Here is a 16,363-nt window from a genome sequence, read left to right as displayed (position 1 = left end):
AGGATGAACTGGATGTATCCAAATTAATATTTAATACTTTTAAAAAAATTTACAAAGCTGTAGTGCAAAGTACATTTAGTAGCCCAGCAGAAAAGGCTTGAGGAAATAAAAACGAAGATGCAAATACAGATGGAACTACCATGGGAAAAAGATACCAGGGTTATACTGGGGTTGGAAAGCAATGGTACTCAAATATCTTTAGAGGAATTAATAGATTTTTTTAAAACAAATGGTTGTTTTTTTTGTTTTTTTTTTCTTTTTTTTTTTGCCATGATGCTAAATGCTCACATTATGCAGTTTTCCCTAGGTATCACAATTAATACACCTTTACTGATAATAAGTAATAAAATAATAATATATTATAATAAATGACACATTAGTTAAATATAAAAATTATTATGCAATTATGTAGTATATAACAATTTTAATATGTTATTATGTATAATATTATTTATTAATAATTAATTGACAATAGGTTATTAAGTACTGCCTATCTTTTAGAATATATAGCTTTCCATTAGCATAAAAAATTTAAGTACCCTAATACTTTTGGAAAATATAAAAATTTTTTAATATATCAACAGTACAACATCTGTAGCAACAGACAGATTTCCAAAAAGCATGTTGCTACAGAGCTCCAGTATTTACTGACATCCCACAGGTTACAGTGAGCCTGTATTTAAATTTGCCTCATTATGAATAATCCTTGACTGAGACCATTTCATAGAATCCTAAAATATCTGAAATTGGAAGACAGCATCAAGACAGTTCCCTACTTCTTGCCAAACTACCTAGAACTAATCCATGCAACTAGAAGTTTCTGGATGATGCTCCTAAACATATAGTTTATTTCTATTGCCCTAATTAAACAAATGAACTTTCAGAAGCAGAAACACATTAACAGTCTCCTAAATTTAGCAGCACTTTTTTACAATTACTTGTGTAAGCAATAATTTAGTCATTTGATAGGATATACATTTCTAGACTTTTATGACTGTGAGAAATAATTCCAATTATTGTTTTTTCTCCACTCTGATTCCTAAATTCAAATATGCCTTCAGTAAACACAAAAACATGTACAATGCCTAATAGTTTGAAAACAAAGTCCAGACATTAATTTAATAGGGAATCATCTTCATAAAGATACAATCCCAACTACATCACACACAAATAATCCAAGCAAATTTACACTGAAGTCAAGGACTCCAAAGCAATGTACCTGCCCTTCAGAAATGAGCAGAGGCAGATATGATAACTCTCACAGTTTTGTCTTTGCCTAATGAATGAACCAAGTCTCTTTAAACTGCTTCATGTGACATAATCCCATGGAAATATTTCTTCTGAGAAATTTCATGTTTCTTGAGAGTGTTGGCTAGTCAAATGCTAAACTAAAGCTCCAAGAAGACGAGTCCTGGTGCTTTCTGTAGTGATTCAGTCTCTTAACTGGAGACTCAGCAGTCAAAACAGAGAAGAACTTCAGCAGCAAATTGCCTGTACTAATAATAGAGACAAGGTGTCATCTCCTAATTAACACACCAACTATTGAATATTGATTAGAGTTTGCCACTTTCAAAATAATTGAATCCATTTTGCCTCTAACAGCCAAGAGTGTTAAAGATTTGTAATAAAGAAAAGATCTTCAGTTGAGGAATGCTTTGTCAGCTTTCCTATTGTGTTCTGCACACTGAAAGACACGTTCAAAATAGTTACTCCTATTCAATAATTTTCCCTACTTTTTGGTTAGCAAAAACAAACCACCTGGGATATCCCAGCTGCACAGAACTAATGCGCATCTTCTTATTCCTACATACAAAAGTAGATCAAAGTGCAAAGGATTTAAGTGAATAAAAAACCTAGAATTAATACTGCTAAATGCTACCTCATTTACTAGAAATTGGGATAGAATTACAAGGGTTGCAGAGCAAACCCATCAAAGTCCAGTAACATGAGAATCAGAAGATGGGTTTTTCTGCTAGATTTTTTTCCCCCCACCAGTTATGCATTTTTGGAAACAATCAGATCCTAAGAAATAGCTGTACTTGAGATAAACTGGAAAAAGACTCTGGGAAGGTATCTGCCTGGTTAACAGGAGAAACAAGTTAAGGGTATAATCCTTCTCCTTGCCTGGGGAAAAAAAACACCGCTGACCTTAAAATGTTTTCTTATTGGGAGTGACAGCAGCATAAAGAGACAAGACCAAATTTCCTAAGAAGAAAACTGAAATTAAGCTGAATACTATTCAGAAATATTCGCTTTAGTGATTTTAGTTCTTTAGTTCCCTCAGTTTCACATGTATGCCTGATAAAACATAAGATCGATTATAAAACAGTAGATTTAAAAATTTTAAGTAATCATTCCAAGTCCCACCTAGTTTCCACCATTTCATGTTTGCAAGAGAGGTTACTTTATGAGTTAAAAATTCACTTGTGAGAAAATATACATCACACATATACATGCATATGTGACTTTCCAAGATAATTTTTAAAGAATAGATAATAATTTAGTATAATTTAAATTCTTTTAAAGAGCCTTTTTTTTTCTACAACAGGGATTAAAAAAAATGCATTTAATAAAAAAAAACCCAAAGTCATCCTGATTCCATGATCTTGTACTTAACAATTTTGTGATGTTTGCTTCCCAGATGTTCAAGTAACTGGAAAACTACAACTGCCTGTTCACAGAAGTGACTTCTCAGCTCTACATTATCTACCCTGAAAGAAGTGCTAGAGCTTAGCAAAACCATTAGACATGAGAAGTAATTTCTGTGGTTAAAAAGCAATTTAGGTATAACAAAATGAGGGGTTGCTGGTCAAATAAAGATGTTTATTTTACCATGTTTACCTAATAGGGAAGTCTGTAGTTATTCCTTTGCTAATCTACATTTCTCACAATATGGAAGTTGCCATCTGCAACTTATGCAGCAGCTGGAGGGAAATGGTGACACATATCCACCAAATACACCTTTTCCTCTCACAGAAGGAGCCTTCTGTGCTTGGATTTTGAGGGAGAATATTCAGGATGGAAAAGTCAATTTTTCATTAAAAGTCACTGAAGCTTATCTTTAAATTGGTGCCAAAATGGTTCTTGCAGTGCGACCTTTTGTTTCCAGATTCATCATGTAGGGAATTTTTACAACAAATTCCACACCTCCTGCAAAGCATATTTTAAAATGGAAGCTCCAATACAACATTAGCAATGGCCATGCCATGATAAGAGAGAAGAGAATACAATCATTGTTATAGTTTGCTAAGCTCCACCTGGAGAACCTGGTCGCTAAATGGATTACTTGCTGACTTTTCACCTCCGGGATTCCAGCCCTGACTGGAATGACTGAAAATCATTCTGATCAGTCAAGTGAAAAAAGACCAAAGTGAAATTAGACTGGTGGTTTCAGATCAGTTCCCTCAGTACTGTACTTCCAAATCACAAAACCACAGCACGTTGAATGCTGCTAGCAGGGGAGAAACTGAGAGGCTTTGAGGCTTAATGAGCATGAATCCAGCTGCCTATCCAGCTCACAAACACTTTAACATAGACTATAACCACCCCATACAAACAGGCACAAAGTAGAATAAATGACTGCAGATTACCATACAAATTAAGCAGGAGGAATCCCTTGCGAACATGTACTGAAATGCCTGCACTGCAATCACAATAATAAAATTGTTAATCATATTAGATTACTTCTGACAGCCAGATGATACTTTGGTAAATGTTTAAATCAAGTCTCTAACGATATTTGAATATTTCTATTTCAAAAAAGAAATGCCATTCTCTTTTCATTGCACTCACAAAAACTGAATAGCCCTAGCACATCCCATGACCCATGTGTGCAAGAATGATTTCAATTTAAAAATGGGAAAATGGGGGAACAAAGAGGTTGGAGTGTTTTATCCATAGATTTTTAAGGCCAAAAAAGGACAGTGTGATCATCTGATCTGATATTAGTCCTTCCACCATCTCGGTACAAAGCTGGGCAGTGAAAATCAATCAGAAAACTGCTGTTGCTATGCAGGAATTCAAGATGCCAAATCCCAAGCTCAATTTCCTGTTAATTTATGGAACTAGGCATAGAAAATTTGCCTTGAAGACAGTGTTTTACTGCAGATTAAACAGGCTTGCCCTGTGCTGCTGTCTTTAGCTGTAGCTCAGCCAGCAAAGACAGAAAAAGTCCCACTTCCTACAGTGAGACAACTTAAATGGGAGAGAGCTGGCATTCATTACCTGAGTATAGGAAACACTCCATTAAATGACAGCTTGAAACAAGTCAGAAGACCTCTTTCATAATTTAAATAATTCAGGGCTAGTTTTTTTTTTTCCTTTGGTAATCTTTTTTTCCTAATCTAAAATCATCTAAGATTGCTTCTTTATTGCAGAACTGGCAGAAAATACTTGCTACGTGAACGCAAGTGACAGTGTAGGTATGGAAGAAACTGATTTTTTACACTGGAGCTGAGATGTCTCAAAAAGAAGTCTCGTCAAGATTGTTTCCAGTAAAAATGAACATTTTTATTAATGAGATTATTATTTAGATGCATTTAGCACATTGTCATGATTTTCATTAAATAAAAAATCGGTTGAAGTAAAAACAGAGCCTGTGAACTTCTCTAGGGGATCAAGCATCATTCCTCACTCAAAAGTGTTGTTGGTTTTGAACCGCAGAACATTCTCAATTCTCACATCAGAGCAACAAACACGAGTTCTTATGAAGCAGCCACAGCAGCCCAGCTTCAGTTTACAGAAGTCTGACATTATTCTTCTCCCCAACCATCTTCCATGCTCTGTTTAATGAGATTAGGGAATATTAGCAAATATTCAACATTTGACTACTGTGAAAATGTGTGAGAAAAAATTAGAAATAGATTGAAACATCCTGTGTATATGGAGGATCTTCAAATATGGTTCACTGCAGAAGGTTTGATGAGCGTATCTGCTCAGATGACCAGGAAATTTCACCTACAAGGAAAACAGGCTGCATGTGCTCCACCACTCTTTCACTAACCTAATACTGGAAAGCCTTCTTAAACACTGGTTTTGACCATAGCTCATACAAGGAGTTTCCCGTTTGGAATTATTTGGCTTTATTAATATTTATTGCTTTATAGGATTTTTCTTAATATATTTTAAAATGGTTTATGGTATAAAAATGCTTGTAGAACTTCTTTAAAACTTGCATTTAGTGAAAGAGTATGCCAAAACACCTTCTAGAAATCTGAAAAAAATTCAAACTCCTGATAGCTATTTAGTTATTGGCATGAAAAACCACAGATCCAAATTGATTTATTTCATGTATCACAGGTACCTTATACTATAAGATCTCTCTATGTCTACTCTTCAGCTCCCTGTCTTTCACACTGTTGAAAGGAGACTGTATCCATAAAGTGAACTTCATTTTTTTGGCTCAGTCTCTGACAACTGGGACCTGGATTACTTACTGCAGTCTATTGAAAACCACGTGACATTATTTTTCTCTAGCTATTCATATGCCAGAGAAATTCAGTTATAATAAAAACTTTCTCAGTGAGAACCTTGGTAAAAACTTGTCTGAAATTAATTGGTCTCCATACAGACACCAGTATAAGACAAAGGAGCTGATACACTATCATAAAGGAAAGATCAGAATTACTAATGGCATTTACTGCTATGCAAAAATAAGGGGTTAGATGCAAGTTAATTGCATATGATATTTCATCTCCTTCATTATAGAAACTCATGTACTCTGCCTTAGAAGAGCACCACTATAGAAGATGATGTTATCGTTCTTTTGATGCATCACCAGAAATTGAAAATTACTTTTTAAAGAGTCTATTGGGGAACCAACAATTTCCACAATTTTTTTCATCCTTTATTTGCCCAAAATGGATTTTCTTATTGATTTTGGAGCTATCATACATTTTAGTTCACAGTAGCCTAGCACACAGAAACATTGCTGGGCACATCTATCTCTTTTGCTCTGTGCTATTTAGATTTTGGATTATACAGTCATTCATCTCTCAGTGTGAAAGCCTCCGTCGTTTTCCATCTCTGCAACCTATTAATAATTTTTAACTATACTTTCATGTCAACTCTTTTTCTTACCAGTCAATCCTAATTAAAAATAAAAATCTAAAAATCTACTTATGATTGTTTTAAGTAAGCCTTTAATGTTTTGTTTCAAGTAAAGTGGAGGATATGTCATTTGATTCCTACTTTCCCATTTGACATGTGCAGCAGTATCCAAAACTACTGCTGGTCCAACAAAATACAGCTAATAGAAGAGTTCGTACGACATCTTTTGTCTCAATACATTTAAGAGTGGGTATCATTAAGTCTAGTTTCGTTTAAGAGCTAGATATGAGACAGTACATTTGTCTTATTTAAATGCACCCTTGTATTAAGAATCTGTGTCTATTTGTACAGAAAATGTAGGTCTTGGAGCATGAACAACCTGAGAGTTACTGTCTATGAACCAGATGGAAGGATTTACCTTAGAATGGACTAATACTACTGCAGGGCATTTCTAAAATGCTGAGACCAACTTGTAAATTCTTCTCTCTGCCTGGATACAAGATTGAAACCTGATACTACATCTAGGGTTGCATTTCTAGAAGTTGGGCACTGCATTCAGTCGTACTTCCTATTCTCTTCATCTTCTGTGCAAAAGCCATTGAGGGAAGAGAAGACAACAATATCCTTGGCACCCTAGGCATATGGTAAAAACCCCAGCATCTTCAAATTAAGATTGCATTAAGAGTGAATCCCAGCTGTGATGTCATGCAGGTGTCCTAACCACATGTAACAAAATGCAGCAGAGAGAAAAATACATAAAATTAGTTAACCAAAATAACAGGATGGTATGATCTTGATTTTCATGTATTTTGCAATGTCAATTTCTAATATGTGTTAATGATATATTTACATTCATCTAAGTATTAAGAGTTCAATTTAGACAAACATTAATGTTTAAGGATAGAGTTTTTTATTCATTCTTTAATACTTGCAGCTATAGTTAGATGGGAATTAAATATATCCAACACCAAGGTATGGGGATCAAAAGCAGGAGGTGGGTCAGGAATGCTCAAGGCATCATTAAGAACAACATCCCTTCCCAGCAACCAGCTTCAGCCACAGTCCTTAGCAAGCAGGGAGAGAGGGAGAATGCTTAAATTCCTGTCTTTGTGAAAAACCAACATTTTTCCTATGGGAGACCTTTAGTTTATTGAACAATTCTTAGATTTTGCTATATTTATCTTAGCTTTTCTCCAGATTCTTTGCACAATGGGAGCTGTATGCAAGCAATGGTTAGAAGTTCCCACTCCCTAAACCTCCCACTACTGGCATGAGGTTCTTCAAGCAGAGCCATAAAAGTTAGCCCCCATTATGCAGCAGTGTCATTCCCACTGGGCTTGTGAGAGGCATAATTCCCCTCTCTCACAGAAAAAAAAAACAAAAATACCAAAAACAAAAAAAAAAAAAAAAAAAAAAAAAAAAACAAACAAACAAAAAAAAAAAAAAAAACCCAAACAAAACCAGTAAAACACATTTCACATGCCAGAGGAGACCATCTCCCTACCAGCTGTCTGTATTAGAAGGGCCCTTGAACACCCTTGAGTTCATTTATGCAGCTGATATTGGCAAGGCTTGTTTTTTCCTCTTTCTGGTGATTGTTGCTATTTTAGGGGAAATGCTGTTCGAAACAAAAGCACCTGTAATCACCGACACTTCATAAAGTGTCCTCAGGCACAAAAGCAGCCAAACAATGGATGCCTGCTCATATATTTGCATATATTTTGTTTCTTTATTCAGAGGAAGCTATTAGACATACAGAATGGTTCAGAATGCTGATATATAAAGACAATGGCATGATATATTTAAATTAGCCTTTCACCCCACTCCAGCAACACTGCTTAGAATGGTATTTTTATTATAGCACAAAAAGAAATTTCCACACAACTACACTGTCATGAACTGAGATTATAGCAGCATATCCTACAAATAACAGCTCAGGTGGGTAGATGTCCAGATATGGTCCCTAATGAATTAATATTTCCACCAATGGTAGTATATACAACCCCAGATCCCAGGTGGCACCCTGAAAACTTAAGCTTGTCTCAGTAACTTAAGAAATTTTCTTCTATAATTATAGCAGTGTTTGGGTTTTGTTTTTTTTTCATTCCTGAGGAACAATACATTTGTGCTCTCTTAGTGACCTGCCTCTGGAATTTGTCCAGTTAGCATCATATCACTGTACAGGAAAGGAAACTATAACTGATCACAAGTTTTCTGAGAGTTCCTGAATTCTCCTCTTCCCCAAATAATACCTGCAAAAAGTAGCACAGAAAATAAGACTATCAAATTAATTGTAGCATTGAATACTATCTTATTACTAAATGTTGGTCAAAAAAATTATTTAGTAAACTTTGGCTAACCTACTATTATTATTTTAATACTAAGATGAACTTCTGAAATCACAATCACCAGAACTATTGCAAAATTAACTAAAATAGTGAAGGGGAAAATAGAGCATTAAATAGTCTTATATAACCAACAGGCTTCCTTAAAAAAAGACTCTAATTGCAAATATGCAAAATGATTAATCATCTTTTAAAAAAAAGAAAAACAGAAAACTGTTGCAATCTTATAGGTCTCTTCAGCCTTTAAAAGCATTACCATTTTGTAGATGTAATTAAATCTCCCAAACTAAAACCAAATATATTACCAAATATATTCAGGAACAGTTACATTCTTTTTGCCCTCCTGCTACTACGACCCTTTATCTGAAACAATTATTTCACCTTCTTCTCTTGTGCCTGCTCCCGAAGCAGTAATCACACTCCTCAGCATTAACTGTACTGCATTTAACAAGCCAAACTCTGTACCCTGCACATGGTAGGCTTTCCATTTTTTTTAATTACCCTAGCTCCACCTGTCCCAGTTCAAATTCCTTTTCCATGAGCATGGCTAAACATCAGGTGAGGTCCTTGCAGCATGCTGTATATAATGAATGCTCACCTATCTCTACCCAAATGCAGTTTCTGAGTGGCTAACACAACAGCCTTTTTTACGGACTTAGGATACAGATACTTAAGGATGCATGAGGTTATGGTAGGTTTGGATTTTTTTCTTACTTGTTAATTTGTCATTGAAAGGGTCAACTCAGTGCAGAAACTGGTATCCTATAAGGCTAAAAAAACTTCAAGTCCCAGAACCTGTCTATCCCTAAAGATATGTGCACAGCACACAGCACTAGGGTGTAAGGCTGGGCACATACTAGATCTCCTGGTACAATGACACATGTTGATGAGAACAGTGACAGCAATTACTATCATTTTTACTGTTAATATTATTACTGCTAGTGTATGGGGCTTCTTTGGTTCAACATATCCACACACCTCAAAAAAAAAAAAAAATCAACAAAAACAACTAAAACAACAAACATGTAGCCTACCACTGTAGCACTTTTATGCTACAAAATTGAGTTTATCTGCAATGTGCAGCTCAAGGATGCAGTATGAAAGCATATTGGACTGTTTAACAGTGCAAAGCCTCCGGCAGTTAAGTGCTACCAGTACTGTGCAAACTGGTGGCCAGGATTGGTTTTTGGAGCTCTCTGTTTCCTAAACCATACCTAACATTGACATGAAGAGGGCATCAAAGCTCATCAGGAAGCATGCTGTAAATTCGAGACCATGCTAAAAATCAAGCAGTACAACCTAATCAAATATTTAGAAGTCTACAAGTAATCCAAAGGAATGATACTGCACTTCCTAAAATTGAGTTTCATTACGTCTGTTAATACAAATCTTCAAGTTCATAGTGATTTTTCCCACGCTACTATCTCAATCCTCTTCCTCTGTTGATAGTCCCTCCTAAATTTGTGTCAACTGCAAAAACAGAGCACTAAAACTTCTCAGAATTTAATGAAAAATACTAATTACTCCATTAACTTCTTAATCTTTAGGAAATACCACTTCTTAATCTTTAGGACCTACCACTTCTTTTTCACCCTCAAATCAATATTTTGTTTTTCAATATAATCCATGATCACATCCTGTTAGCCAGCTCTTACACTTCCTGACATTCCATATACTAAGCTTCATATTCCCTGGTTTAGTAAGATTTTTTTGGTCATTCCTCTCTACAAATAACTTGTTGCACTTCAATATCATTCTTGTCATTACAGATTCTCTCAAAATTATTAATTCCGAACCAACAAACTTATTTGCAAATGTCCTCTGAAATCTGGGGCATAAACTTTGTAGTTCTCCGGAACCAAACACGCTAAGCTCTGGAAATTCAGATGCGGTAATTCCCATTCTCATACAATCCATAACTCCTTGTGCTTTTGATCAGTGTAGTCTTATAGAGTAGAAAAACCCAATTCTTCACTACTCCTTTATTCACATAGTTGAAAACCTTAATGCTTAAGTTTTATAAGGATTTAAAAATACTGTAAAGTACAAATCAGTACAGCAACTTTTATTATACTTTCATGGGAGTCTGTTTTGTGTTGTCTTAATACTCTTCAATTAGTTATTTAAACACATTATTTGGTTCAGAACCTCACAACAATGGTAATGTAGGCTGACAGCAATACACATGAAAATTTTTTGAGCTTTTCAAATTCTAACCTTAGTGATGAACTTCTGATGAGTCTAAGATGTCCTCTTAAGTCAATCACTTGCCTGATTACAGATTATTTTTTCTAAAATAAACATTCCATTTCAGAAGTAACTCCTGCTAGTCTCCCTAGCTACCTCCAAGAGCTCCTGAATTGCACATATCTCTAAAAACAAGTAATTGAAAAAATGGAAGGTGAAATAGCCTCTATCAGGGGAGAGAACAGATAAGGTCACACACTGATAAGGGATTTTACCCTTTTGTATTTGCAAGCTTGCCAAAGGGTCATTGGCTGAAATCAACTGAGGAGCTCCTGATTCATTCCAGGATGTACTCCACTTGTTCAGGCAGATTCTTTTTTTTATTTTTTTTTTTTTTTACTATTTGCTTTGTGGAAAAAAGCAAACATACTTGTTCCCTTTTCCCTATGAAAGGAATCGATTCAACTGTGGCACATCTCCAAGAAGCACTCATTTCTTCTAGCAAATCTCAAACTGGGACACCAGATTCAGTGAAACTTTCTTACTATCCTAAAATTGTTTGTGCCAGACACATTCGGAAACTATTCAAAGGTGAATTGAAAGTTTTGTGCCTCTAGTTATATGGTAGTGCTTTGGGTTGTTTTGGTGGGGTTTTTTGTTTGTTTTGCTGTTGTTGGTTTTGGGTTTTTTTCCTAAAAGGAGAGAATTTGCTTTTCCTTCATTCATTAAAATTATACAGTATCTTCAAGAATAAATTTTCTAATTTTACCTCTTGTTCAATTAAAAGACATAGTATAACAAAAAGCATATCTCAGTAAGTAATCCACAAAATAACCAAATCTCTGAGCTCATTCTCTTCTCAACAACCGAAATAAAATAATAGGAGCTAGAGGCTTTTTATGATATAAAAGGTTGATCTCTGTGCAGTCTCAGAGGCAGGTTTTTATTATTTATTCCCTCTTCCGTTCATTCTAGCATCCCCTTTGACTGTAATAATTATATCTGCAAGATAAAAAGAAAAAAAAATTACTTTATAAAGTTGTTTTTTGATCCTTTTCATTTGCCAGAACTTCTTGACCAAGTTTACTCTTTCTCTCTAGAATTAAATGAAACCCATACACTGAAAACACGTAACACGAAGACTCCTCCAATATTACCAACCTTATGACTTCCACTGAGAGAACAATGCTCAGAACAGTAAAACCCTGAACAGCTACTTTTCAGAGGCACTGCACAACTCCTGACCTACCACCGCTGTGTAGAACCACAGAAGAATTGGTTTTGGAACCAAGCCTACCAAGCAATCAGATGGATGTTGCTTCCTCTCTCCCAAAGACAGCTAATTGCAGAATTCTTGTGAAGAAGTAGAAAAAAAACAAAAAACTAAATTCCCACATTTACATTTAGATAGGTAAAAACACAGCCTATTTATGGTCTGTCTGAAAATATCCATGGTACACAGAAACAGGCACTACACCTTGCCAGATTTAGTTCTGACATCAGATGCAAAGGAATATGTGTGAGCATGCAGTTTGCACTGGAGGAATGTTTTAATAGAAAGAAAGAACAAGCAAATCCTTCAATATGCTTCATCTCAGAATGCAGTCCAATAGCACAACGATTTCTGAGAAGTAGCACTACATTCTCCCAGAAAAACAAAAAAAAAAACTAATCATTTTACACCAGAAAGCTCTGGCCAGACTGAAATCCCTCATTCTCAGGATGGATTTAATCATAAACAAACTCCTAAAGAAAAGTCATACAAGACAGAGATTCAGTGGCAAAAAAAATTCTTTCCTACTTCAGAAAAACAGCTATTTAGGTCTTCTCTGTATATCACAGAAAAAATTCCATTTAAGAAAAAGCAATATTATTCTAGAGAATATGAGAAGTAAACTATCAGGTGTAGAAATACTCTTTTGAAGTACTGTTTCATAAATAGTGAAAATTCATTCCACTTTGACTAGAACTGTTGGTAATGCTGTCGAAAACCTCAGAAGTTGCATCATCTGCACCTATTTTTAAAGAATTTTAACAACTATTATTTAGCCCCTATTATGATAACTGCAACAACCAAAGTATTTTTAAAAAAGCAAACTGGCTTTGTTGCAGGTTTTTTATTATTTTTTTCCAAAATATATGACTAGAGAAATTTCTAGAAAATATAGAGAGCATTTTATATAGGCTGCATGTGAGTGAATTATTCATGTAAGTAACTGGTCATTACGAGCTCTAATTCTTCTGTGGATCTCTACATCTTAGCTACACTTGCCAAGCTACTTAGAATGGATTCAGGTTCACTTCCCCAGTAGGAGACCAAAACATCTCATTTTCTTTCAGTGGGTTTTATCACAAATTATTTTTGCCTGAATGCCCTTCTCTAAAATCTCACTAAAGCTTTTCACATGTAAAATTATTTCACCATTTATAGTTTCTCTTCTTTTAATTAATAACCTCGGATATAATTGCAATATGACATTTCACAGAGTGCAATTACAGTTTAATAAACCATGTGGGGCATTTAGAGGCAAAGTGCCCTAGGTTTTCAAGTACTCTGCATTATTTGCATACTCTTTGACATGCTTTGTGGTTTAGTCTGATGTAGCTTTTCTAATTAGAAATAAACAGAAGTTAATCATTCAGGAGTCAAAGGGAAAGTAACAGTCAGAAAAAAACCCCAACCTATTTTGCAGTTATACATTTATTCTATGCAGTAATTTAGACACAATTTATCTCTTTTTTTTTTTTTTTTTTTTTTTCCAAATGGAGTGAAGAAATAGAGGGACAAGGGGAAAAAAACAGACAGAAAAAAATTTCTGTTAATCTTTCTTCAGTAGTCCATGCATCACCTCTGTCCACGTTAGGTTTTGGGCTGTATCTTGCAGAGTTCTTCCACAGAGAACAATAAACACAGTTAGTTAACCAGATGATTCAGAAAGGAAGAATTTGATAAGGATATCACCCAAGTTGTAAATGGCTGCTTCATGACTCATTTGTCACTTAAGAAAATCTATGGTATCATTTCATTACTCATTCTCTAATATTTTGGGACTATCTCCAGAGGGGATAATTACTTGGGAAAAAGAGTATAATAAAATTATCTAGGAACAGGGTCAGATGTCCATACAACTGAAACACTTCATTCAATAAAGCAAGTGTGCAGCTACTGTCTTGCAGGAAGCTCAGAGAAGATAAGGAAGCTGTGAGCATGGGAAGTTGTTGACAGACTTCAGAGTACTGAGCAAAACTCAAATGAAATAGTCATAATACTGAATAAATCCTGTTTTAAAGTATGTCACTTAGCCTCCACTTCCAAACTACTATTTTCCAAAGTAAGTCACAACCAGAATTATCAAGATCCTTGAGTGCTCTCTGCTACAGGCAGGCATGTCAAGACCTTCTCAAAATTACAAAATTTGACAATAATTTTCCCCAAAAATATGATCTTTTCCTACTTCAGACTACTTCTTAAGTCAACTATTTTTACAATAAATATTTATTGTAATGAAACATGCTCTGAATTATGGGAAAAAGAAGAAACTGGACCAACTCCCTAAGGAAAAATCACTAGGCATTTTTTCAAAGAGAAAAAAAAAGTTTTTTATTCTTATAGTAATGACAGGATAGGAAATGATGCATCAACTATTTTTTGCAATTCTCTAATTCCCCTTGTAAAATCTTACCTTAAAATATTGGTTTTCTGCTATTATCCCAATAAGTTGCTAATTATTCTAATTAAATGTGTGTAAATTAGCAAGCTAAGGGTTTTGAGAAGCATGCAGTGTGTCTTCCTTCTTGCTGTGTGTATATTCCAGGTATCTTAATTATTATTTGAATATTTCATTGCATTTCATTTTTCAGGTGTTTTATATTGTGTCATTTGAGTGTTTGCTAGAGTGGACCCCTCAAGGAATACCAATTGTTTACTCAGACCCTCAACATTCTCACCACTAATTTAGTGATATTGAAACAGAGAACTACAAGGTATGTTTAGTTAGGTTCAGCACTACACCTATTACTCAATCTTAAGAACCTTCACAGTTAATATCCCAGTCTGGAAGGATCTTTCTTTTCTTTCCCTCCCCCCCCCCCGCCCCTCCCCCCCTTCTTCGTTATTCTCATCTAATAAAGAAGTTTTGAAATGTAATGACTTTAAATCCACAGCTGCTAGGAGGACTGTAAAAAAGCCTGTGACCACCAGGTGCTTACCTTGTGGTTGTACTGGGAGATTTTCTTTGCTAATTTACCATTGCACTTTCAATGAAGTATTTTGGTTCAGAAGGTGATCAAAAGTAGTTGGTACTTCTGTAATGAGCAAACACGCACACACTGTCCCTCTCCAGTTTTAGTAAATGGAAAGTAGTTGCTGTATGAGCTCATGTCCCCAGCACCTGTGAGAGCTGCTAGCAAGGCAGATGGCCAAGAGGAGGATGAAAAGAAGATGGATGAAGGAAAGAAGGAACCAGACGGACAATCCAAGATGGTATTCATCTAATTCTTCATGGTTCTATTTTCCTCTTTCTTCCCTTCTGTCTCTCTGTCTGTTCCAGACTGAAAATCAGTTGCCCTTTTTCAAGACCTTTTACAATTTCACAAGCAAACTAAGGAACACAGAATAATTCTACTTTTATGGAGCACAAAATGATGAGCAAAATAAGTTTAATTGTTAATAGTGAAAACACTAATCAAAACATGTTTATCCCTGAAAGAAAGGCTTTATGGTTATGTAACTCTCCCATCATATAGGCTTTTTTTTTTTACAATAGTCCAAAAACATTTGGTATTTGTCTTCCTCAGTTCCTGACCACCGCTGCATTTTATCTGTTTCTCAACCTCCTTACTCCATTCCGGAAATCTGTTCCAATACACATTTAAACCATTACTAAAAAGCATATAATTAGACTTAAATCAATAGCTGGATATCTGGATTGTGCAGTGGCAAAAGTCAGGCAATTCCACAGAAATAGCCCCTGAGGGATATCCTCTGCTGCTCTACAAGGTTTTAGATTTTACTTTCTGCATTTTGACTGATTAATACAAAATGTACCTTGGCATTTTTGCTGCTTATAATGAAAAACGCTTGCAACATTCAGCAAGATAGACTTACATTTGCCCAATATTTCTAATAGAAACACTAGCTTAAATTTTTTGAATTACCACAGTGGATTTTTAATTATTTCACATGTACACACATGCACACATTCTCTGTTGGTAAAAGCAGTGGCTGTTTAATGTTTTTAAATGAGAATTAAAAATCTGTTTATTTGATTTAATCAGCTCATTGAGCATTCTCTTTGTTCCTATAATCCCTTGAATGGGGATGTCAAGGCATGTGATAGCACACAGCCGTGACAATAATCTCAGGAGGTTATCCATCGCTGCCATTTATAATAACTAATGTATTTTAGTACTAACAAGACAGCCATACTCATTATAGGGGAAATCTACTCCTCCCCATGCATAAGAGCAAGAGCAGCAGCTGGCTTTAGGCAAGGAATTATGGAGGTCTTCTGGGTATAGAACCCATTTGCAAAATGGGAGCTGGCTCTGTAACCCTCCAGACAGGCCCAGTCACTCCATCACCTCTTTACCTTCAGCATCAAGACAAAGGAGCAAATAATAATTATCTCTTAGTTGACTTTCAGAGCTTCCTCCTGTTGTATCACATTCAGAAGTTGCCATGGACTCACCATTCTATCTGCCACCAAGTATGAGTGCTGTGGGACTTACCAGGAAAAAGAACCTTCCACATCCAGTCATAGATGGCTTTCATATAATATTAG

General features: G+C 35.3%; 1 protein-coding gene across 1 annotated transcript in view; it reads right to left on the bottom strand.

Annotated features, from left to right (window-relative positions):
• LOC134041888 (SAM and SH3 domain-containing protein 1-like) overlaps positions 1–16,363 on the bottom strand; it is a 522,564-nt gene that overhangs the window by 388,107 nt on the left and 118,094 nt on the right. The gene's annotated exons all lie outside the window — the stretch shown is intronic.

The sequence above is a fragment of the Cinclus cinclus genome, chromosome 3 (genome assembly GCF_963662255.1).
Source record: "Cinclus cinclus chromosome 3, bCinCin1.1, whole genome shotgun sequence".
Lineage (NCBI taxonomy): Eukaryota > Metazoa > Chordata > Aves > Passeriformes > Cinclidae > Cinclus > Cinclus cinclus.
This window is presented reverse-complemented; position numbering and strand designations above follow the sequence as displayed.